Source organism: Rattus rattus, chromosome 6, assembly GCF_011064425.1.
Source record: "Rattus rattus isolate New Zealand chromosome 6, Rrattus_CSIRO_v1, whole genome shotgun sequence".
In the NCBI taxonomy this organism is placed as follows: Eukaryota; Metazoa; Chordata; class Mammalia; order Rodentia; family Muridae; genus Rattus; species Rattus rattus.
In genome coordinates this window covers 40,937,509-40,960,256 of record NC_046159.1, presented here as the reverse complement: position 1 = coordinate 40,960,256, position 22,748 = coordinate 40,937,509, and the positions used below count along the sequence as shown (strand labels likewise).

Sequence of the window (22,748 nt, the reverse complement as noted above, 5' to 3'; positions counted from 1 at the left end):
CAAAGGACAAAGATGTAAACAATTTGCTTTCTGAGTCTTATTAATAAAGCAAAACATCTTATCATCAGAAATAATTCTCTTCGAGGGGCTTGTCTTTTATTTTTACTCCTAGGAAGACGCCCTTTTCACTTCCCTAAGCTTTCTTTATTCTTCTTAACTTTGCATTAGTTCTTGAAAGTCTATACTTTGTGTGGAACTGAATGGATAATAACGTTCAACGACAATAACACAACGTACTCACTGTGAAGTAAACACAAAGCAATTGTGGTGTGTGACAAAAAGGGATGTCACTTAAAGTAATTGCATTACCTAATTTGATTGAGAAAGCTGGCAGAAGACATACTACAGAACGTACAAAGGGTTTTTTTAATCTCACAATAATATATTTTCAAATGATTATAAATTCGATTGCATGTAATTTGAAACACAAATCAAGTGAGCTCATGAGCCTCTCCCTTTAAAGCCAAGCAACCTGATCCAGTTAATCCTCATTACTTGCAGATTCCATAACTGCAAAATTTGCTTTCTTGTTCAAAGTTTTCTGTAACCCAGAGGTTAATACTTAAACCACTGAAGATGATACCTGGAGGCACATGGGTGCTTATAATGTACAGAGAACATAGCTTGAGCCTCCCAAGACACAGTCTCCTGGCCCAGGTCAAGCAATGATACCCTGCCTTCTCGCTTCAGCCTACAGTGCCTGGAAATTTCGTTTCCGGCACTGCTAGCTATTTTAGAATGTTCTCTGGTAATTTTGCTGTTCAAAATGACCCCATACATACCGTGTTTCCTGGTGTTTCTAAAAAGGCTGCTGTGCTTTACAGAGAAATACAAGCTTTGGATAACAAGCTCTGCTAGGCAAAGGCTACTGCACTGCGAAGCGAGTTCAGTGTTCAGGAAACAATAACAAATACTAAAACAGAGCATCTACCAGAAGCTTCCAGAAAATAGGATTATGTGCTCATCGCTTAATAAAGATCCTTTTAACAGAGTGACTCTGGGACTTACCCCTCTATTTTTACTGGGAACACTTTATTATGTACAGCAACTTTATGGGATATAATCACAGGGAACAATGAAAATCAACTATACGCACTTTATCAAAATATACACTCCTCTTAGAGCCACTGCTTTTGAATTTCATACCAAGAAATTAGGTCTACAAATAAGGATGGAGGGCGAACAGGTGACTGATTTCAATTGTGCTTTATGTCTAAATTCAACGGGAGCCTCACAGGCCCTTTTAGAGTCTTGACTGGGGGTGGAAGGCTTGGAGTTTACTTTGACTCTGTCTGTCAGTCTGTGTCATAACCTTCATGGTAATTAACTGAATTTTTGTGTGCTAATTACCATTATCTCACTATGAAGCCATTATTATTCCCACGTCCTTAGACTGCAGCTCAAGAGTCACCCACGTCAGTGAAATAGGAGTGAGCTGAGAAGGCTGTGCCTAGTGTTCCAAGATCTCCTTGCTGTATCTTAACAATGGAACATAAAGCCATCCTGACACAATTCTACAGGCAAGCACTATTTTATTCATTTGTTATAAACTTAAGGTTATTCTTCAAAACCAGGGAGGGGTACAAGTGTTACTTCTTACATGAAGATTATTAAGGCTTTAGAAAATCAAATTAAGTATAAAAACCAGTTGTTTGCTTCATCTGCGTTGTCCCCACAGCTCCTTCAACCTATTTTCCAGTGTGTGTGTGTGTGTGTGTGTGTGTGTGTGTGTGTGTGTGTGTGTGTGTGTGTGTCTGTGTGTGTGTCTGTGTGTGTGTGTGTCTATGTGTGTGTGTGTGTCTGTGTGTGTGTGTGTGTGTGTGTGTGTGTGTGTGTGTGTGTGTGTGTCTGTGTGTGTGTCTGTGTGTGTGTGTGTGTGTGTGTGTGTGTGTGTATTTGTTTGTGGACAGGAGCATGTGCCTGTGAGTGTACACGTCAAAGATTTCAAGAGTCCTTCCTCCACTACCCTCTGTCATACACTTTGGGACCCAGTATCTCACTTAGCTCAGGACGGCTGGCCATCAAGTCCCAGATATCTGCCTATAACTGCCCCGATGCCTGCAAAAGGGTAGGGTTTCCAACACATGGCCAAGCCTAGGATTTTTTCTTTCTGTGTTTGCAGAAATTGAACTAAGTTCCCCTTGCTTTCATGAAAAGCAAGCACAACTACACACTGAGTTATCTCTTCAGCGCTGGATCATTTTATTCATGTCATTTAGAACACAAAAAAGTGCTGTTTATGGATTTTTTTTTTTTAATTCCCACTGGGTAGGAGGGCTCAGCAGAAAAATTGACTCAGATCAGATTTGGTTAGAAGAAACACGCTTTTTCTGTAAAGTACTCCTCTCCCCCCCTTCCACCCCTTACATTAAATTCACACCCACCATAAACCCTGGATGTGTGAAGAACGACTCTGAGGGTGGGGTGGGACAGCACAGGGACATGTCCTTTCTGGAGTTTTCAGAGCTGTCTCATGCTGAGTGAAACCTGCTGATATATTCCATCCGTGTCTCCAAAAAGTCGAAAGCATTTCAAGTGCTGATTTCCCTTAAGAGTTATCAGACCTCATTCAGATTGGTTTAATGAGTGTAAGGGGTGACCTTGTGTCCAAATAGATAGTCTCATATTAAACTATCTGGAGCTTAATCTGCACATATATGTGCAAATACTTTGGAGGGTCCATGAGGGTTATTGGAATGTGCTGCTAAGGTGCTACTCAGACTAAATGGGTAGGGGTATTTTCCACTATGCTATAATGATGACTATTTGCAAATGACATGAGCACCAGTAATTCATTCATGCACTGATACAAAGCTGGGTCTCAGTACAGTGGTATTGAACTCTCTGCTGGTGGTGTTAATTGATTCGTTTGGAACATTTCCCCCCAGAGAATCCCAATCACAGGTTCTCTGAGCACGGAACTGACACTTAGCTGGGGGTCCCGGATATACAGGGACACACGTGTGAGGATGTTTTCTTCCAAATAAGCCACCTCCATCTCCTGGCAGAGGTTGATTCTCTGAGGAACACTCCCCAATCAGGAGAGCTTCAGTGAGAAGCTGGCTTTCTTGGCAGAGGTGGCCTTGCTTCTTCCCTGCAGGATGGAAAATCGGGACTGGATTATTGCTTTTATTTTAAGCTAGATGCAGGCTGATTGAAAGAACAATCCCCAGCCCCCAGCTTATCAGTTAACTGACATCCCAGCAATCCGACCCAGATCTGTCTCTCCAGATATACATTGGGTTCCTTACTAGATGGTCATCTCTTGAGCAGATTCTAAGTCATGGTCATAGTGAGCTTTCTTTCCTTTGCTACAGTACAAGGTCTCCTGCACAGTAGTCATGAAAAACAAATTAAAGGTAAGAGAGCAAATGAAACATTTAGAACTGAAATTCAGAAACATAGTTGATGGAGTTTTCTCATAGTGTTCACAACAGTTTGAAAATTATTGCAATTTTCATCCTACTGGAGGAACATCTTGGCAGTCTCTCTCCCCTCTTTTTAACTGTTGCTAATTGTATATTGAGTTTAAAATGCCATAATACCACGTTTTCTCAGACTATGCTGAGTGTGTGTGTACACAAAAGAATGTTTTCTCCTAAGCTAGGCCATATTTGTTATCAACTTTTATTGAAAATAATATACATAACATATAATAAGAATATGTATATGAATGTGTGTTTGTGTGTGTGCGTGCACGCATGTGCATGTGTGTGTGCGTGTTCCAGTGACTCTTGGTTAAAAATAGACTATGGCTGTTTGGGTGGGGATTCAGGAATGTAGTGAGAGGACATATACAGGACAAAGTACTCAATACATATGTACACATATATATATGTATATATATGTATACATATACACACATATATATATATGGAAATGTAATAATTAATCCACTTTTGTATGCTAGCAGAAAAAGTTAATTTAAAAAAATACAAAAAGAGAAATACATACACACACACACATATATTATCTATGCAGCAAAAAGTAATCAAAATCATGTAGATCAGGCAGATGAATTCAACTTACTAGAAACCATTCATCTTTAGTAATTTACCAGGGAAAATATACTACCAAGTTTTCTATTCTGTAAAAATCCCTTCCCATGTGAGAAGGGGAGGGGCTTATGTCTGTCTCCCAATTTAAGGACTTAGAAAATGAGGTCAGGGGCTCTTTTTTCCAACACTAACTTCAGAAACTGAGAAACACTTACGATAGCTATCCCTTCATTAAGATCTGCTCATTTTTCAAGAATTAATTATGTTAAAAGTAAAAAACAATAACAACCAAACGTGAGGCTAAATCAAAACCAAAATCACTTGTACCAACTAAGGAGGCTGCCGCGTGTGTTTAGAGGAGTGGGGTGATTGCTTACTGCAGTAGTTTAAAAATAGTTTCCCAGTTAACATCTTTCCCACATAATGGAGATGTCAGGGTAGGTTTGTATGATTGTGTAAATGGTCAGAAGTTGTTTATGTAGCTCCAAACTGCTGAGACAGGCACAGGAAGGCTGGGGTTCTGTAAAATCCCCGGGGGGCTTTTTTTCTATCCAGGGAGAGAAAATTCAGTCTCTCTTGGGGTTGCTGGAAATGGTTTCCAGATGAGCTCCACTGGGTTGCCTGCCTCTCCTCTGCCTGGAGACTCCCTTTGCGCAGGGATCAAGGGGGCTGAGACTTCCTACCCAGTCTCGATGGCTACCTCGAAATTTAGAGTTGGAGCGAAGGGAAGGGAGCCGTTTCTGCAAAGAATTGTAGAGTCCTGTGTAATGACCACAGGACTACCATTAAACCGTTGCACCTGCTTTTGAATAACGACGCTTTTAGCATGCCCCCATACTGCACATATTGATCCTCGTCCCTATTTTATCGCAAGTGTTTCCTCCTTTCCCTTATCCCTTTCCAGACTCATTCAGCTTGACAGTATGTTGTACCGGTAAAGACACCAGGTCCGGTTCATATCACTGTCTGGCCGATGCCCTTGGCCTAAGAACTAGCAAGTAAATCCGACCCCAAAGCCTTCTCGGTCCATATCCCAAGTCTTTTACTACCGCTCATCCCAAACCCATGCGCAGCGATTCTTAGTCCAGACGTGGTATCCCTGGCCACCTTTAAGATTCCGAGTGTACAAGAAGCCAAAGGCAGGTCGCACCTACTGGTTCCCCAATATTCAGGTGGCAAAGGAAGATGCCATCCTCTCTTTGTACCCCGGCACAAACACACCCTTTACGTCCCTCTCCAAGAACCAGACAGAGCTAGTCATGTCCGACAATGCCCCCTTTACCAGTGTCCCGCGTGGGTACTCGGGGTCGCCTCCCCAGGGCAGGGCGGTGCAGGTGCTACGCCTAAGGGTGCACTGCCTCTGGTGGCTCACTGAGCATGCCCAGCTCCACTGAGCGCGCCCCCGCCCCCGCCCTCCCCTTGTCTCGGCGCCCCCCCTCCCTGTGAGTCTTCCGCTGGTGGCAGCAAAGGAACCGCTGCAGCCTGAACTCCGGTGCGCCGGGTTTTGAGAGCTGCCACAAGCGCGGGGAGGGAGAAGAGCGCGCGGCAGCCACAGAGCACTAGGTTCACAACCAGGATTGGTCGCAAGTAGGGAGCTTTTGCCACTCCGCTGGGACCTTCGGACGCTGGCTGTGTTGCAAGCCCAGTTCTCCTAAGCGCTGTGCCGGGCGTCTTGGGTAAGTCCATCCCGACTCCAGAACGCTCTCTCCCAGGCACCCTGGTTTGTGGCTTGGGATAAAAGAGCTTGGTCCTTAAGGACTGAGGATGGACAGATCTGTACCCAGGGTTGTCGCTCCTGCGGGGCTGACCGGGAGGCTGTGAGGAGCTGAGAAAACTCTACCTGGCGTAGCAGCACCCCATCCCCCGGACGCCACTGTTACCTCCTGGTGACCCGTGTTCTCCTTTATTACTGTGAAAAGAAGTTTGTTGCTCTGCGTTACGGCCACCAAACGAAGAGCCTATAGCAGAAAATGCACCCAGAACCCTTAAAATCAGCGTCTTCAGCTGGGTCACGCTGTTGCCCTCTCCGTGCGCCTTCGCTCCGTGGGCGCCTTCTTGCTATTTTTTTTTTCTTTAAATGCTGTGGGTGGGTGTCGTGCCGGGGTATCTATCCAGGCGCAATCCGTAGTATGGGCAGGTGAAGTTGGGCTGAAATTTGAAGGGACTTGGACATCAGGGCTCGGGAGACTGGGACACAGCATTGAGAGATCGCTTTTGAAACGCTCATTTTTGGAGCGCCCACACTGTGTAGGGTTCCTTGCAAAGCACGGTGAGTGATTGCTCCGCGCTTAACAACACCGACCAGGTCTCTGGTGTTGTGGACGGCACGAGATTTTTCCAGTGTTGGCCTTAGCAGCTTGTAGGGGCAGCATGTATTTCCAATAACTTATGGGGAGGGGAGGGTGTTCAGTTTCTTTGGGGAAGGCAAAGGCAACTGCACCACGTCCTCTGCACAAGCGGCAGAGAGGTGGGTATCAGGCGTCCCGCAGGTGCCAACCTTTAACCCTTTTGCTCTCGAAATAATTATTGCTTCATTTCTGCTCTTTACCGTTTATATATTTCACTAAAACTGAAAGGCGTAGGCCAGGTGGACGTAGGTAGGCTCCTCAGTCTCTTTAACCAAGCAGAACCTGATGCGTGAATGCATTTTGTGGCACCGCGCTGTGTTGCAAGGAGGCTGCCTAGAGCATTGGGAAATAAGGTGATAGGTTGTGAGCCCCAGGCATTATGCTCTGAGGCAAAGATTTGCAGAGGCTGTGACCAGGTTAATCAGTGTAACTGATAATCCCTGGAGTGTGTGGAGTGCAGGAAGGATAGCAGGCTAGATCTTGGGGACACATTAAAAGGATTGTTTGTAAGGCAGGTCCTGTGAGCCCCACTCGCCGAACTTTTCCTAGTTTCCTACAGGAACCAATAGGGGGACAAGACTTGTTTTTTTTTCAAAATAAAGGTGCCTTTTAATTGTGTGAGCTTTTCCAGTAATTTACGGTGATGGGAGCTGGGTGTTTCAAGGAACAAACACAACAGGACTGATTTGTTTGGACAACTACATAGAATAATTTGGAATGCGCTTTTATGCTTTTGCATGTTGAGATGTATAGCTCTTGTTCCTTAGCACAGTAGGAGCCCTAGCAACTGTAGCTTGGGGGTGGGGTGGGAGTTCCTTACAGTAATGTTTCAAGCCTTGCTGGAGAGCAGGCATTATCAGTCTCAATTCAGGGGGTTGAAAAAGAGCATCACATCAGACTACAGACACGCCTTGCTGGGTCAAGAGCCAACTCAGATTTCTCTAAATCTGTTCTTGGTGCCTTCGTCTAGATTTCATTCAGAGCAGGTTGGGAATTTCCAGTGGGTTGTGAACAGTAAGAAACACTGCTGAGTATCCAAAGCTTAGTTCACTAAGATCATGAGTTTGGCTGCTTTATAAAATTCTATTCACCCCCTCCCTTCTCTTAAAACAAAACAAAACATTGGTTTCCACCGACTTTAACTGCCTGTCTTGGTATAAGAGGTCAGGATAATAAGTCTCATTAGGGTTCAGTGTGGAACACTCAGGTTGCTTGCAAGGTGGGAAAGGTCTTTTGAATTAAGAGTCTACAGCTCTGAGAAGTCACCTGTTGTTAAAGCTGCCTCTGGAAACTGCAACAAATGCAGATCTCTTATTTGTTGCCTGTCAACCCACTTGCAATTTCTCAGGTTTGAAGACTTTCAAGTCAGTTGGAAAGCAGTTAAGAACCTCTTTCCGTAGTCATTCCAGAAGTACCCGATTAAGGGTGACTGAAGAACAAATCTGTCAAATGCGGTTGGATTTTTCTTTCTTTCTTTTTTTTTTTTATCATCTCTTTATTTTATACATGACCTCTTGTTCAGAAGTATGCCTTTGCACTTTTAACCTTTAAACTCCTGAGTTTTTGGCTGCAAATTCTTTCAAAAGTTCCCCAGGACAACTTTTATTTGCAATTTAAGTCTTAATAACCTCATTAACTAAGCCTGTCGGTGGAAACCACCCTCTTTATACTCCTGACTTACTCAGCTTTCTGCTATCTCCAACTTTATCTGATATTGGTTTCAATGCATTTTAGTTTTCTTTGTTATATTCAAAGTCAGAAAAAAAATACGTGTGAGCTGTAACCTCTCTTTTTATCAGGTGAAATTCAACTTTGTGGTGAACTTACTTTTATAGGATTTTTACCAAACCCATTTCCTGTGATGGTCGGGGGTAGGCTTCTAGTCTTTGATGTGTACACGTCCTTTGTTTTCATTGTTTTGTATGTATAAAACAGCACCTGAAGTCTTTCAGACTCCAGGATTTAGTGCTTTAAGTGATTTCTTTCTCTTCATCTTTGTCTTAAGTTTCCTTTATTATTTTCTATGAGAAGAAAATTTAAATAAATCATTAAAATTTGAGCACATTTGAGGATGAGGTATGGTAAATTCACAGTAGCAAGGTGTGAGACAGTGCTCATGCTTTAGGTATCTGTTGGTATCACTGGGCCAACACTCCTTTTAAGAGATCACTGCCCGCTTGGGAGTTGGGAGTTACTGTTACCTTTCTCTTTTTGTTTGTGTCTGTCATTCATTACCAGTGACAAAGTAGCCAGTTGCAGAAGTACCCAGAGTCTGTCTTCTCAGAGCCAGTTTCCTTGTCATAAGGCAAATGCCTGGGATGAGCCCTTAGAAGGAGTGCATGGGAGGAGTTCTCCTAGTTCTGGATGCAAACTTAGGAGGGACAATGAGTAGTTTTAAAGAAGAAACAAGCCAGGGATCAGAGGTGACCAAGGGAGAAAGCAAGAACACAGTCCACACTGCAATTCTTTTTGCAGGGAGGGAAGGCCCTTGACCTTATAGCAGACTCACTGAGTTCCAAATCTGCTTCTAACAGTCAGATGCCTTGTGTGAGTCTGAGTTTCCCTAGCTTTAAAGCTGGAACGGTCTCCATTTTAAGTTTCCACAATAGTGTAAAACATGAGGTGAAAATCAAAGAACCTGATGGAGTGGATTGCCTAGTTTAACATCTCTAACACACAAGTCAGGGAAGCATATTGCTTCATGCATAAAATACATTTTTTAATTCCTGTCACGTCCCAATATGGGTGATTTTTAGCAGCAATTCTGAAAGGTGTGAGTCAGAGAGCACCCTTCATGTGTTCTGTGGTGAAACTCTGCTGAATCCTATGGAATTTTTAGAAGAAAGAGACTGGGTGTTAATTGCCCTGGCTGGCAGGTGGTGCCAGTCACTTTTGTTTAGGGACACTTGGTAAAACTCAGATCCAAGAGGGTGTGATTTCCATGCTTAAAGGAGGCTGGAAGATGTGCTCTGCCTACATTTCTAGTAAGGAAAGCTGTGGTGAGTGGAGCAGCCAGCATTCTCTCTCAGTCTGTCACTGTCAATTTTATTCATTTTATACATGTCACTTCACCGGCTTTCCCCAGTTCCTTGGTTCCTCAGGCAGGGACAGATATGTTTCTAAGCATTTTGCCCGTCTAAGTAGTTATACTCGTGTCTCTTGTACAACTGAGGAAATGCTGGCAGAATTGAACTAAGTCATTTTAAAAAATAAACTGTGATGTGTCAGCATCTGAACCATAGTCTGAGTTTAAATTATTTACACACACACACACACACACACACACACACACACACACACACACACACACACACACGATTTTGTTTTAGGCAGGGACACTACAGTATTTTTTGGTTTGGGCGAAGCATTTTTTTCTCACTTAAGACATGGGTCACATTTTCCTTTCTCCTACATGCATATCCATGTCATTAAGAGTTCCTGGGGGGAATAACAAAGAACACAGCATACACGGAGTAGAGTTTGATGTATAGATTTACCTGGGATCCAGAGAACAGAGTGAAGATTCCCTCCCTTTCACTGCAATGTCCTTTTACTTTAAGTAAATCATTAGTGCCTGTTACCCCAAATGACTTTTACCTAAGCTGCCATTGTAGAAGCTAACTATTCTCAGCACAGAGGTATGTGGGAGCTGTGTTCCTCTTAGTTTCTCAGCAAATCTCTTTTCTGTTAGATTCATGGATATACTAGCCTGTGGTCAGAATGGCTGCTTTGTTTCTGTTTGTATCATTCCACCTGTTAGGGAGAGGACCCCCACCCCATTTTCTCAGTTTTGCAAAGTTGACATTTATATCACTTTGGGTGTGATCCAGGGGACTTTTCCCACAACCTTAATGTCTTCTCAGATACAGTTTTCTTTCAGATTGCTATCCTGTCATTTTAACCCAGCCACTCTGAAGGAGAGACCTTGCCTTACACAGCTTGTATGATTTTCCTTTATAAAGAGGTAGTATCCGGAAGTTGGGTGATCAACAGCGAGGTTTCAAGGCAGTTCTCCCCAAAGGATAATCTACAGGCACTGTTTTCCCCTGTTAGTAATCATGTGTGGATTTTCACAGTTAGTGATGATCCTACCTATGTTATCTCATCCCAACTCGCTTGTATTCATTTCCTCTTGAATTTCTATCCGATGTTCTAGGAAAACTGCCCTCTTTAAATATATAACCTTTTCCTTCCCCTTCTCTCATTTCTGTGTCATAGATATGTAAGGGAAGGTGCTTGGTGCAGCGATTAAACACAGAGCCCTTTGTACTCTAGGTTTCTTTCTTTTTTATTTTATGTATGTGTATGTGTAAGGGAATGTAACCTATGGGAGGTCAGAGTACAAGATGTGGGAGTCAGTTTTTTTTTCCACCTTATGTGTCCTGGGGTTATCAGACTTGACAGCAAGCACCATTATCCACAGAGATATCTGGCCTGCCTGCTTGTGCATTCTAGACAATTATTCTGCCATTGAGCTAAATGCCCAACTTGGATATGCACTATTTTTTCAAGTTATCAGTGTGTTTTAATGGAGCTGAAGGAATAAAGAAACTTAAGCACAGTGTCATATTGTCAAATGTCCAAAAACCCACGTTCCACAGGTCCTTCATACCATGATGATCCGAATAGAAAGTGACATCATAGTAATTACAAATCATCTCAGACAGAACGGTATTCTCTGCATAGTTCCTGATTGACTGGTGCTCTTTGGAGGCCTTTGTGGAATTGGGTTGCATACAATTTGTCCTCCTGTAAGTCCAAAGACTTCTGATCTTTCAATGAAGTTGCAGTGTGTGGGCACAGAAATTTTCCAGAGAAGTCTCTAGATATTTCTATAGGCCAAGTCTGACAGTGATTATGATGATGTATATCCACATGCTCACTGGATGGAACTGGATCCTTTGCTTTAAAGGAAATTGAAGGAGTCTTGTTCAGGAGAAAGGGAAATGAGTTTCAGTGATAATTCCCCTGTTATTGTCACAGGCTTCCAGTGAGTTCCAGCAAGATTAGCAACTCATTCCCCATTTCCCACTGCAGTTGTGGGAAAGAGAGTTGTCCCTTCCCTTTTGAACATACATCCCCATTTCCCATTTAACCTTGGGTTTTATTATTATCTTGCTATTGGCATGTGAGGATAAGCGCACCTATTTCTCTTTTAGAAGTTGGAACTTTTGAGTGGAGAGGCACTCAGTGATTAAGAGTTGGAGAGGCAGAAAGGGGATGTGGTTGGAAGGGGGAAACACCCTTATAGAAGAAGGGGAGGGGAATGGAATAGGGGGCTTATGGCTGGGAAATTGGGAAAGGGAATAACATTTGAAGTGTAAATTAAAAATGCCAATAAAAAATTATACATTTAAAAAAAAAGATTTCTCACTGTCCCTGCAGAGGACCAGAGTTCGCTTCTCAGCACCCACTTTCCTGCTCATAGCCCCCTGTAACTGCAGGTTTAGGGGAATTCTTTCATCCGGCCTCAACAGGCACCTTCATACTCATGCACACACCCGCAACACAGAAACACAGACACATAAATAAAGATACATCTTATGCTCAAGGCCAAGCATAAGAGAAGAACACAGACTCTACCTTTCTATACTGTTCCAGAAAAGAAAGGAAACTGCCTAGGGAGGGTCACTGTGGACCAGGCAGATCCTCGCTGGCTTTCACACCTTCCAGCAGGATTTCACAGCAGCTCCTGAGCCAATGCTTAGAGATAGGAGAGCAGAGTTCCCTGGAAAGAGAGCCTTTTCTTCTGGTTTATCATTTATCATATCATATATCATTCAAAAAGAAGACAACATCAGCTTGTCCTGGGCTGGCAGGGGGAAACCCTTTCTTGCTTTGTTTTAGTTCACCACTCCAAAAGGGCTAAAGTGAGAAGCTCTGGTGGTTATGCAACTTTTAATTCATAAACTGCCTTTGACTTAAGCTGGTTTGAGCTGGGTGGTTTTATTTTTTTATTTTTTATTTTACTTAAATTTGGAGTCAGTATTGATTTAGGAGATCAATGAAGAAAAAAGGAACAAAGAATTCTAGAAAAGGATAGGAGCATTTGTGTTTGTTTTCGTGTGGCATTTTCCCCCCTTCCTGAACTCTTTTGATGTGTTATTTTTGTTGTGGATTTCACAGCCGTTCCACTCCATTGTAATAAATCATAGTTCCAGCCAAGAACCATTTGGCATCCTCCCTACCCAGACACGGATATGTGTGCCACTACATCATAAACCCAGAGCGCTCATATTTCTCAAGGCTTATGTCTCTGCAAAGAACAATGTCAGAGGTATGCTTAAACCACAGCCACAAGCAGGATCCTTTCTTCTGAGGTGAGTGCTGGCTCCACTTAGGACATACTCCCGTTTCTGAGGGAACTCACCTGCCTTTTTCCTATTCCTCCCAGTTTTACCACCTCAGCTTGTCTTCATCCAGTCAAGAACCTGTCATGTGAACCTCTGTACCTTTGTTTACATCGCTTGTCTGGCTGCCTTACTCTGACTGTCCTTCCCTGCTGTGATTAGTACAGTTTGCCCAGTGTCCACTTTAAACATCACTCTTCAACGTACAGCCTCTTTCAGCGTCACCCAGGCCTCAGACTTACCTGCGTGCTGCTGCGTGTGAGCAGCCCTCCTGACTTTCCCATGATTCTGGTGATCCCAGGATGCAATACATTCAATCTTAACCCAAACACAACTCTATGGAATCCAGGAGAAGTTGGCCGCCCTGCCCACGACTTTGTAACATTCCATATTTCACAAGCATCGAGCACAATGCGAGTTCTTTGGGACCATTGGTCCTGTGTGATGGCTGCTTGATTGTGACAGAACTAATGACCCTCAGGAAGACATAGTCCTGTCATGTATATAATAGTAGAAAATAGATTTTCGTAAAGTTCATCAAAGTTTCAAAAGATGATAAACTTGAGAGAAAGCAAGTACGTTACCTGGGAAGGGTTGGAAGGAGGAAAAGGAAGGCGAAATGAATAATTGTATTTTCATTTCAAAAATAAAACGATTAAAATTAAAAATATTCAAACTATAGTAGCAGCCTGTTACCTTCAGCAACAAAATGAACTAAAACTTGAATAACTAAAAAATAATGAATGTAACCAGTTTACATTAATGAGGTAGTTCCTGCAGATAAAAGGCGTTTATGGAAACAATGAAATGATGTGTGTGTAGTATTCCATTCAAAATACAAATAGCATCATGAATAAATTATACTAAAATTAAAGTAGCCTGCTTTGTTGATGATCACTGATCGTCACTTTTACGTATCTCTTACATAAATCCTCCCCAGCTACTGCTCCCAGAACATGCCAGGTGATGCCAATACAGTTAAGCTAAAAATTTATGTTCCTAGGATATTAGTTATGGTTTGTGCCATTTCTGGGAAATAGTGTGAGTAAAACAGATTGGTTAAAAATATTTGTGATAGATATTTAATCTCTAATACTCCTAAAGCAAGAATGACTGTGGGGTTGTTCCATTTTTAGACAAGATTTGATTTTGTTTTTCTGGGCTACACTTAATCATATTGTTTGTGGGTTGCAAATAGAAATTATTTGCTGTGTTTAAGCAAGGTCTGCTACAGGTCATAAACTTTACAATGCCTGTTCTCTCTAAATTCATAAAACAAAAGGTGGAATGGTTTTGAGGGAGGGAATTTGCTTCACAAGAAGATGAGAGGAAGGATCTCAGAATCAAGAACACCACAGTACAATGATCTTGAAGACTCTTTTTAAAATGCCCCTAATTTATTCAAATAATCATACTGAAGAACGTGGACTGAGGATTTAAATAGTGCTCATGGGCTGGGGAGATGGCACTGTGTTTATGAACACTTCCTGTTCTTCTGAAGGGCCCAGGTTCAGTTCCCAGGATCCACATGTCACCTGACATCTATCTCATTACTAACTCCAATTCCAGAAAATACGATGCTCGGTTCTGGCCCTGTATGTACCCACAAACTAAAAAAGATATCCTTTAAAAATTATTTCAAACAGTGTATGTGATTTTCTTTGTTTACCTCTACGAACTTCCTTTTGTAACTGTCAAGTTCCTCCTGTATACCAGAAATTCTGTGCCCCTACACAGTTGTGTTAGTAGAAAAAGTCCATGTTCTCCTCTGCCTTTCAAGGTTGTCACAGACATTTCCATAAAGGGCAGGCACTGCACATGTTCTTATAATAGGATAGGTCCAGTTTGAAAGAGGAAATCAAACAAAAACATATGACTTTCTGAGAGGCCGTGCTCTTTCAGGCTTGATTCTAGGTACACCGCCATACTTTGGTGTTCTATAAATTTATATTGTCATCTACGTGATGATGACTCTTCAACTCTGCAATGTAAATGTAAGTATTCTGTCATGTGACACATTGACAGGTGATCGTCTATTAGCTAGCTAGCCATTCTAGATTCTGCAGACTTGTGAGTTAACTCAGAAGTCTGGATTTTTTTTCTCTTTGCTGTAATAATAGACGGGTGATATATAGAGAGAAATAATAGCAGCATAAGTCACACATCTAAGTCCTAGTAGAGGCTACAATACAAACGTCTAGCATTCTTTAATGTAAGTGATGGTGAATAGGATGTGGCTTTAAATAACAATTTACCTTTGAAAAGTGATAAGTAAAGGATTACTATATTTCCTGACTAGACAGGTAAATAACTAAAAAAAAGTACTTTTTTTCAGCTCAAGGGATTGAAACAAAGGTAGATTTCAATCCCTTAGCCAGTTCCATACCCCTATTTCTATTTTTCATCTTGGGGCAGGATCTCAGTGAGTTGATCAGACTAATCTTGCACTCATACTTGGCCTTAGCATAGAATCTCCAACGAGAATGTGCCTTCCTAGGTAGCTGAGAACTTAGGCCTATTCCACCAGGCCCAGATGTATCTCACTTCTTTTTAAACATTTTTATTTTTTATTATTGTATGTATGTGTGAATTTTGCAGGGTTTGGGTGTGTGTGAGTATGCCCAAGGCACATGTGAGGAAGCCGGAGGAGATCCTTGTGGATTTGGTTTCCTTTTGCATTGTTATGTCCACTGGGTATTGGTCTCATATGGCCAAGCTTGCTCCATAAGCACCTTCACCCACAGAATCATCTCAGTATCCCCTAGAATTTGCCCCCTGGTAATTCAAGATAAAAAAAATGGGCCTCCATGAGAACTTTAATGAAGCTGATGAGTTTGAGTCTGCGTTCTACCCCTTGCCACCTGGATGGATGCAGACATGTGGTAATCTCTCCCAGAGGCAATTTTTGTTTTATTTTTGTTGTTTGTATATTTATATTTGATAGTACATTATATATACATACACACACACACATATATATATATATGTGTGTGTGTGTGTGTGTGTGTGTGTGTGTGTGTGTGTGTGTGTGTTATAGAGACATTGAAAGAATCCTATAGAATGTACATAAGACTTTAGTGCTTGTGCTTCGGGCATAGCACAGTAAAGATTGTGGATAAGGATCTAAGTTTGGATTCCCAGGCCAATGTAAAAAGCTGAAATTGGGGCAACAAACACTTATAGCTGTGGAATCGAGGAGTCAGGAATATCAGGGTCCCTGGGTTTTACCAGGTGTTCTGGCCAATGGATAACCTCTGTTTTCAGTTAGTTACTAATGATGTCTCAACAAACCACACAGAGAGCAACTTAGATACTTGATATTGACCCTTGTCATCTGCATGCATATGCACACACGTATCCATTTACCTGCAGAGTGACCATGACACATGCTGTAAACCATAGAGGTACATTAACCCTGCACCTGTCTTTGTGACATACATGAGAAGGTTATATATTGATGGCTTATGCATTTATTGAAATAGTAAGTAGTGTACCCTATTCTGTCACCCAGTTTTGTGGTACTCTCACACTGGAATGTGTAACAAGATCTCCTTGTGAGTATGTAGGGCACTGGTGCCTCCACTGGTCACCCTTGTGTGTTTTCTCTTGCTTGTCAAATTGTTAAACAAGATTCCTTGCTTCTGTGAGCCAGCCTTTTCTGTTGGCTGCTCCTTACCTTTTTCAAACCAGAAAATCAAATATATAGGCTGTTCCAACAGCGTTTAAATTAAGCATGAGTAAGTTTTGAGTGAGGCTCCTGGGGACTTTTGTAAGAAAATGGTAGTAGTGATGTTTCACGTCCATGTTTGAAATTCTTGGTTCCTGGTTTCTGCTTGCTGAGTTGTGATAATATATTGCCGTAAGATGTCACCATAGTATAATGGAAGTAAAGGATAACCTGCTTTGATAATATGCATTAATGATATATTTTGCACCATGACTATATTTTATTTAAAAGATGTATTTTCATCTGATGTGTGGTTAATTTCCTTATCTATGTGTAAGAAATGTGTGTAGTACCACGTGTGCCCAGCAGAGGGCACTGGAAGTAGATTTGCAGATGCTTGTGAGACTTACCGTGCATCCTTTGCACCAGCTGCAGGTGCTCATAACCGCTGAGCAGAGAACTTCTGTTTCAGTTTTGTAGACTTTCTGTTGTCTTAACTACATTCAGTATACTCGTGGGAAGATCTGGCTCTGAATATAGCATGTCTTCTACTTTAAAAATACCTCTTAAAAAGTATTTTATTTTCATAGCATGTTAAGGTCATATAAGGTCCTTGATGATTAGGATACCAGACGCCACAGTAATTGTGTAGATATTGTACAGTTGGCTGGAGTGTATGTACAAACACGGTATGTAACATGGGGTGATCATGTATTCCCAGCTTCTTTAGTACTATTAAATTCTTCTATTAGTTGTGATTTAAAAGTGCATTATGGTTTATATTTTAGTTATAATTGAAGGGAATATTGTTATTCAGTCATTATATTTATTCCAAGCACATCAACTGCCAATTTTCTGAATTAACATTTATAAATATTAGGAAGTTTCTTGTAATACAGCTTCTGAATTCAGTATATTTATCTAACTGTGCCTTCTTAGAAACAATAAACCCATGTTTTAGATTAGGACTCAGTCTGTATGGATGCCAGGCATTGTTTGATGTGATGCAAAGCAGGGACTGCTTGAGCCTTGGCATGGCATCAATACACACATATACCACCCACCCATCCACCCACAGAGAGAGAGAGAGAGAGAGAGAGAGAGAGAGAGAGAGAGAGAGAGAGAGAAATATAAGACTTCTTTAACATTCTTCATAGCCTTCCCTCCTCGTGTTTAATGGACATGTGTTTGGCTATGAAGACTGAAGTTCACTTGCTATCTGCACACAGAACCCGGTGCCAATGACATGATTTGAGCATCTCTTAACAACATTGTGATCTCTTGCTTTTGATGTACTTATTCACATCTTGCCTGTGTTGTGGCTCCACTGCGTGGATATTATGATTTATAGACCACAAATTCCATTATTTTAAAATAGAGAAGTGATTTATGTTTGCCCACTCTCCTTACCCATAGCACAGGCGATGCAAACTCCCTTCTATGAGTGGAGACAGAGCGGGGAAGCATCTGTAGAATGCTTTGTTTTATGGTGATTACAGCCAGTCACTGTATCAGAACCAAGATGAGATTGGCACTACTGGAGACTTCGTTTTGGAGAAATGGTTTTGGCTATGGTGAACAATCTTATTTATTATAAAGGATGAATTATTTCCTGGGTTCTTATCTGTATTCTTTGTACTTCAGCTATAGCCCATCTTGCCAACCTATGAAAGAAAGGCTGACATGTGACGAAGGAGAAGCATAAAAATGTTTCGAGTTGCTTTCAGTCAAGTGTGATTGCAAATTTATAATAGATGTATACTTTCTTTTATTTGTAATGCTGAAAGTGCTGGGAAATGACTTTCTGCATTCTTTTTTATCCTGAAGCAAAGCAGTTTCTTTATGGGTGCTTTGCATTTCAAAATTTAGTAAGTATAAGAAAAATGACTGGTTTATTATTAATGTACATGCTGCAAATGAGTTTTACATATTTGAAGACAAAAATGTTATTTTATATCTTATGTATTTTATGGCCTTTGAAGAGTGAAACATTTTTAGTAAGTTTGTATTGATGGCTGTATGTAAATTTGGCAATGGAATTCAAGGATATATTTATCACCAATTGTTTATCGTTCATAATTTAACCACCTCTCTTGGATGTCTTAATTACTGTAATATATTCCTTTTTTTCCTAAGGAATATGAGAATTTATTTACCGTTTTCCATCATGTTTTAAATATTTTCTCTTGCTATCTGCCATGTTAATTCATTCTGGCATTTTAATTACTTGATAAACCTATAGGCAGTTTTTATATCATATAGAATCTAAGTTCTAGCATTGTAAACATAAATTTCCCTGGCTGCTGCCTTCTGTTCATTCAAGCCCTAGTACTTATGGTTCATATTATTCCCAGGATGCCCCATATATACCTATTTCTACATCTTAGTACTTAGAATGTCCCAAAGTATACCCATTCAGTGGAAAGGAAGTCAGAAATCCACCTCACCATGCTTCTCTAGGGTTTGAGGTTTCAATAAGTTCCGTATGGACAATTTATCAGTAATGGATTTTTTTTTCTTTTTTTCAGAGCTGGGGACCGAACCTAGGGCCTTGCGGTTGCTAGGCAAGCGCTCTACCACTGAGCCAAATCCCCAACCCCAGTAATGGATTTTTATCTCCCCAATTATTGTGAATTATGAGGTTAAGTGATTAAAACAGGTGAAGAAATAGTACAATGAATTGTCCAACATTAGTAACAGTTTGAGCTTGCTGTTGGTCATTTGTGCTATACACCCTGTATCTTACTGACAAAGAACATGAATTCTCTCAGTGAGAGTAACCTGTTCAATTTAGAAGAGAAGTTTCTTTATATAAGATATTTGCCTGTTGTCTTGGTGACATTGTGGTCCATAAATGGGTGTTTGCTTGACGTTTGTGAACAGGGATGAATTTTGTTTTTTACTCTAGATCAATTGTGTTAAAAATCTTCATTTTTATCATGTCATCTGGATAAAAAAATTAAGATTCTATAGGCAGTGATATATATCATATTATTAACTGACCACCTTCCTGCTACTAGGATTAAATGATGTCAAGTACATATTCATATAATTAATTGAATAATAATCCAAAAATTATATAATTGAAAATAGATATTATAGAGTTTAACATAAGGATAATCAGAGAATAAACACTTTTAGATGTGTGTGTGTGTGTGTGTGTTTGTGTGTGCAAATTTGTGTATTTTTCAAATATATGCCTCCATGGTGGCATATGCCTTTTCTAAGGTAGAGAGGCTGAAGCACTGAAAATTCAACACCAGTTTGTGCTACATAGTGAGACCATGTCTCAACACCTCTCCCACAAACCTGCACACAGAACATAGCATAAATGGGATAATTAATAACCAGTACTCTGTCAATGGGAGCACACTGGAAGGTGGCTATCTCATTCAGTGAGAGCATGTTCTCATAGCTTTCTGCTTCAGTCCCTTGGTGGTGGAGTATATCAACCCATTTATCCTGGAACCGAAGGTCAGAAACTCTCAGTATTCCACCTCCCACCTTATCCATCAGTGTGATGGATCAGCCTTTAGTGAGTCACTACATGGCTATTTTAAAAGATAGACTTCTGGCTCCTAACATTTTCTTTCAGGGAATTCTTTGGTTCTGAGGAAAAGAAAACTCAGATGGTGGCAAGATTGGGTATTTGGGCCTGTTGCCTAGACGTTATGGGGAGTTGTTATGCAGATGAGCAGAGAGGAATGGAGCTGACATCCTCACTTCATGGGGAGCACTTATGAAAGAAAGTCAATATAATGTCTACTGAGCGAAACCCTCCGTGTGGACAGGAGAAAAGTATGAATGGAACTCAGGCTTTTGTGGGATGACATCGGTCTTTTATCACACTATTTCATTGACCGGAATATGAAATCTTCCCTTAGCATTAGGCATAAAACAGACAAAGACTGTAATGCCTCATAGAACTGTTCAAAAAACTTTATCATATGAGAAAAATCAGGGTATGTTATGAAAATTGGCAATATTCTATAGTCCTTAGAAAGCCTTTATGAGATTTTAGACAGGTTTGAAAACATGTCATTATGAAATTTGAAAGGTCTGTCTGATCTCATATGCATATCTGAATGGTGGGTGAGGAAGAGTTTGTGGATTGGCATCTCTAGTCTATGAGCTTTGAAATTTATGACTGACATACCTTTGATTACTTCTTGTTTTCAATTCAGCCACATGTTAAGTATGTAAGATAAGAGCAAACTAGCCACAGAAATAACAATTGCATTTTATATATAGAATATTTATAGCTGTAAAATATATTTCATATGTACATTCAATATACATAGTAATTTACAAATAATTTGAGGGTTAAATTAGAGAAGCAAGAAAAGGAGCAAATAGCTAATGTTATTATATCTGTGATAAAAAAAGAAGAATCTCACAAAATAATAAAATGCTTTTATGTTGTACATTTTAAGAACTTTTTATGGCTAAGGTTCTCATAGGCTATCTAATGCCACTTTCCATATTACTTATTTCTGACACGATTCTGGTTTTCTCCTTTGACTGAGGTGCCTTGCTTTTCTAATAACAATTACTGTTCTTGGACAATCTTAAAAAGGAGCTAATCCTGTTGGATAACATTTTAAGTAACAGCCTTTTGTATTTGTTTTACACAAACATGCACACACTCATACACACATTCATGCATGCAAATATTTTTACATATATATGCATATTTTTATACATATCCATGTACATATTGTCACAGAAACAAATTGTCTTTCTTAGCAGTAAAATCTCACTATTTTTTGTCTGGTTGGACAATAAATTCTAAACCCACCCTCCCACTGGGAAATGAACTAATAGTCATCTTACTGTAAATGTTTTTAATGTATATATGGCTATGTGTGTGTGTGTGTGTGTGTGTGTGTGTGTGTGTGTGTGTGTATATATATATATATATATATATATATATGTCTCTCTATATATGTATATGGAAAATTTATCAGAGTGACTTATAAGCTTTGTTCCAGCTAGTTCAACAGTGACTGTCCTCCAATGGAAAGTCTGAGTATCCAGTAATTGTTCAGTCCTTAAGGCTGTTTGTCTTATCTTGAATATATGTGAGAATCCTGAAGACGTAGGCTTTAATGCCAGTGAACCACATGCAAGGATGATCTGGAAAAAGCACACGTTTCTTTCTTCCCTGCCCTTAGATAGGCTGTTACAGGAAGGTATGACTCAGGTTTAGGGTCCATCTTCTGACCTCAAATGAGTCTCAGTTAAGGTGGACCTTCCTACCTCAAATGGTCTGATTCACAAAAGATCCCTCATAGCTGTGCCCAGACACTTAGGTTTTTAGTTAATTCCAAATAGCATAACAGATACCAGAGTTGCAGGATTGTAGCTTAGCATTTCAGACCCTCAAAATCATTAGCTAAGTAGTGCAGAGCTGAACACTGTAGGGTTTCTCAGTAACCTGTCATGCTACCCTGCTTGCACTGCCCTGTGGTATCTGCCACTGCAGACTAGATTTTCTTTTATGCCATAGGCTCCTTGTGGCTTTTCTTATACAGCTTTTCTTTTGTGTATCTCCCATTGTTGACGGGAATGTCTTACAGTTGACCCTGCTTGTCTTACCTTTTGATTGCTCATTTCCATGCTACAGGCAGACAGGTTACCTTTGCAGTGTCCGTCATACCACGAAGTCTTGAGAAACAAAGAAACCCCATGCCTTCATCCAGCATTTACTCAGTTTCAATGAGTATTCACATCCCAGGGCTTAGCAGAATGGAGGAAAAGCACCCAAAGCCTTAGTGTGTCGTTGCCTTTGCCATCATGGTTTCATTCAAAGGGGAGCTTTAACACCTTTCATAGCAATGGCTTCCAAGTTGCTGTTTTGAGATGACTTATATCCTCTCCAAGTAATGGACATCACCCAGTGACTTCTGATATTTCCGAAGATCAACAGCCAAAGGTTGCTGTGTCTAGCTATTGCATACTTTTCTGCAGGCTCTGTTACCAGAGTAAAGAGTCAGTGTGTGTGTGTGTGTGTGTGTGTGTGTGTGTGTGTGTGTGTGTGTGTGTGTGCCCTAATTACTTGTAGTTAATAATCCCTAAAGCCAAGGGCCCTAGTATTTCTGCAGCGAGATTTGAATGCTGCTCCAAGGTATTTTATGAAATCCCCAGTATAAATGTCTCCACATTTGACTTGTTCCCTGATATCCTAATAGGGCTGGGTCCAAGTCTAACTAGCCTTTTTCCTTTCTTTCTCTAACTAGGCTTTTACAGAACTTGGAAAGGAAGTCGTTGGAGGAAGCATGTCATTGGATAGACATGAAATCCCTTTCCTTGTTCTCATCCTGGAAGTGAAAAAGGAAGTCCTCATTTTAGGACTAGATATAAACTCTTGGGTAATTGCACCAAA

The 22,748-nt window shown here is 40.7% G+C and overlaps 1 protein-coding gene and 1 long non-coding RNA gene across 2 annotated transcripts in view; one reads left to right on the top strand and one right to left on the bottom strand.

Moving 5' to 3' along the window:
• Positions 1 to 2,182: 2,182 nt before the first annotated feature.
• Positions 2,183 to 5,368, bottom strand: LOC116902691. The gene is made up of 2 exons (XR_004388233.1): positions 5,281 to 5,368; positions 2,183 to 3,094 (listed from the first exon to the last, which is right to left on the bottom strand). It is a non-coding gene; the product is annotated as an uncharacterized LOC116902691 (long non-coding RNA).
• A 79-nt stretch (positions 5,369 to 5,447) lies between these two features.
• The window catches only part of Cntn4 (contactin 4), a 952,979-nt gene continuing 935,678 nt past the window's right edge, over positions 5,448 to 22,748 (top strand). The window contains exon 1 of the mRNA XM_032906003.1: positions 5,448 to 5,674. The gene's annotated coding sequence lies outside the window, so the exon portion shown is untranslated. The remainder of the gene's footprint in view (positions 5,675 to 22,748) is intronic.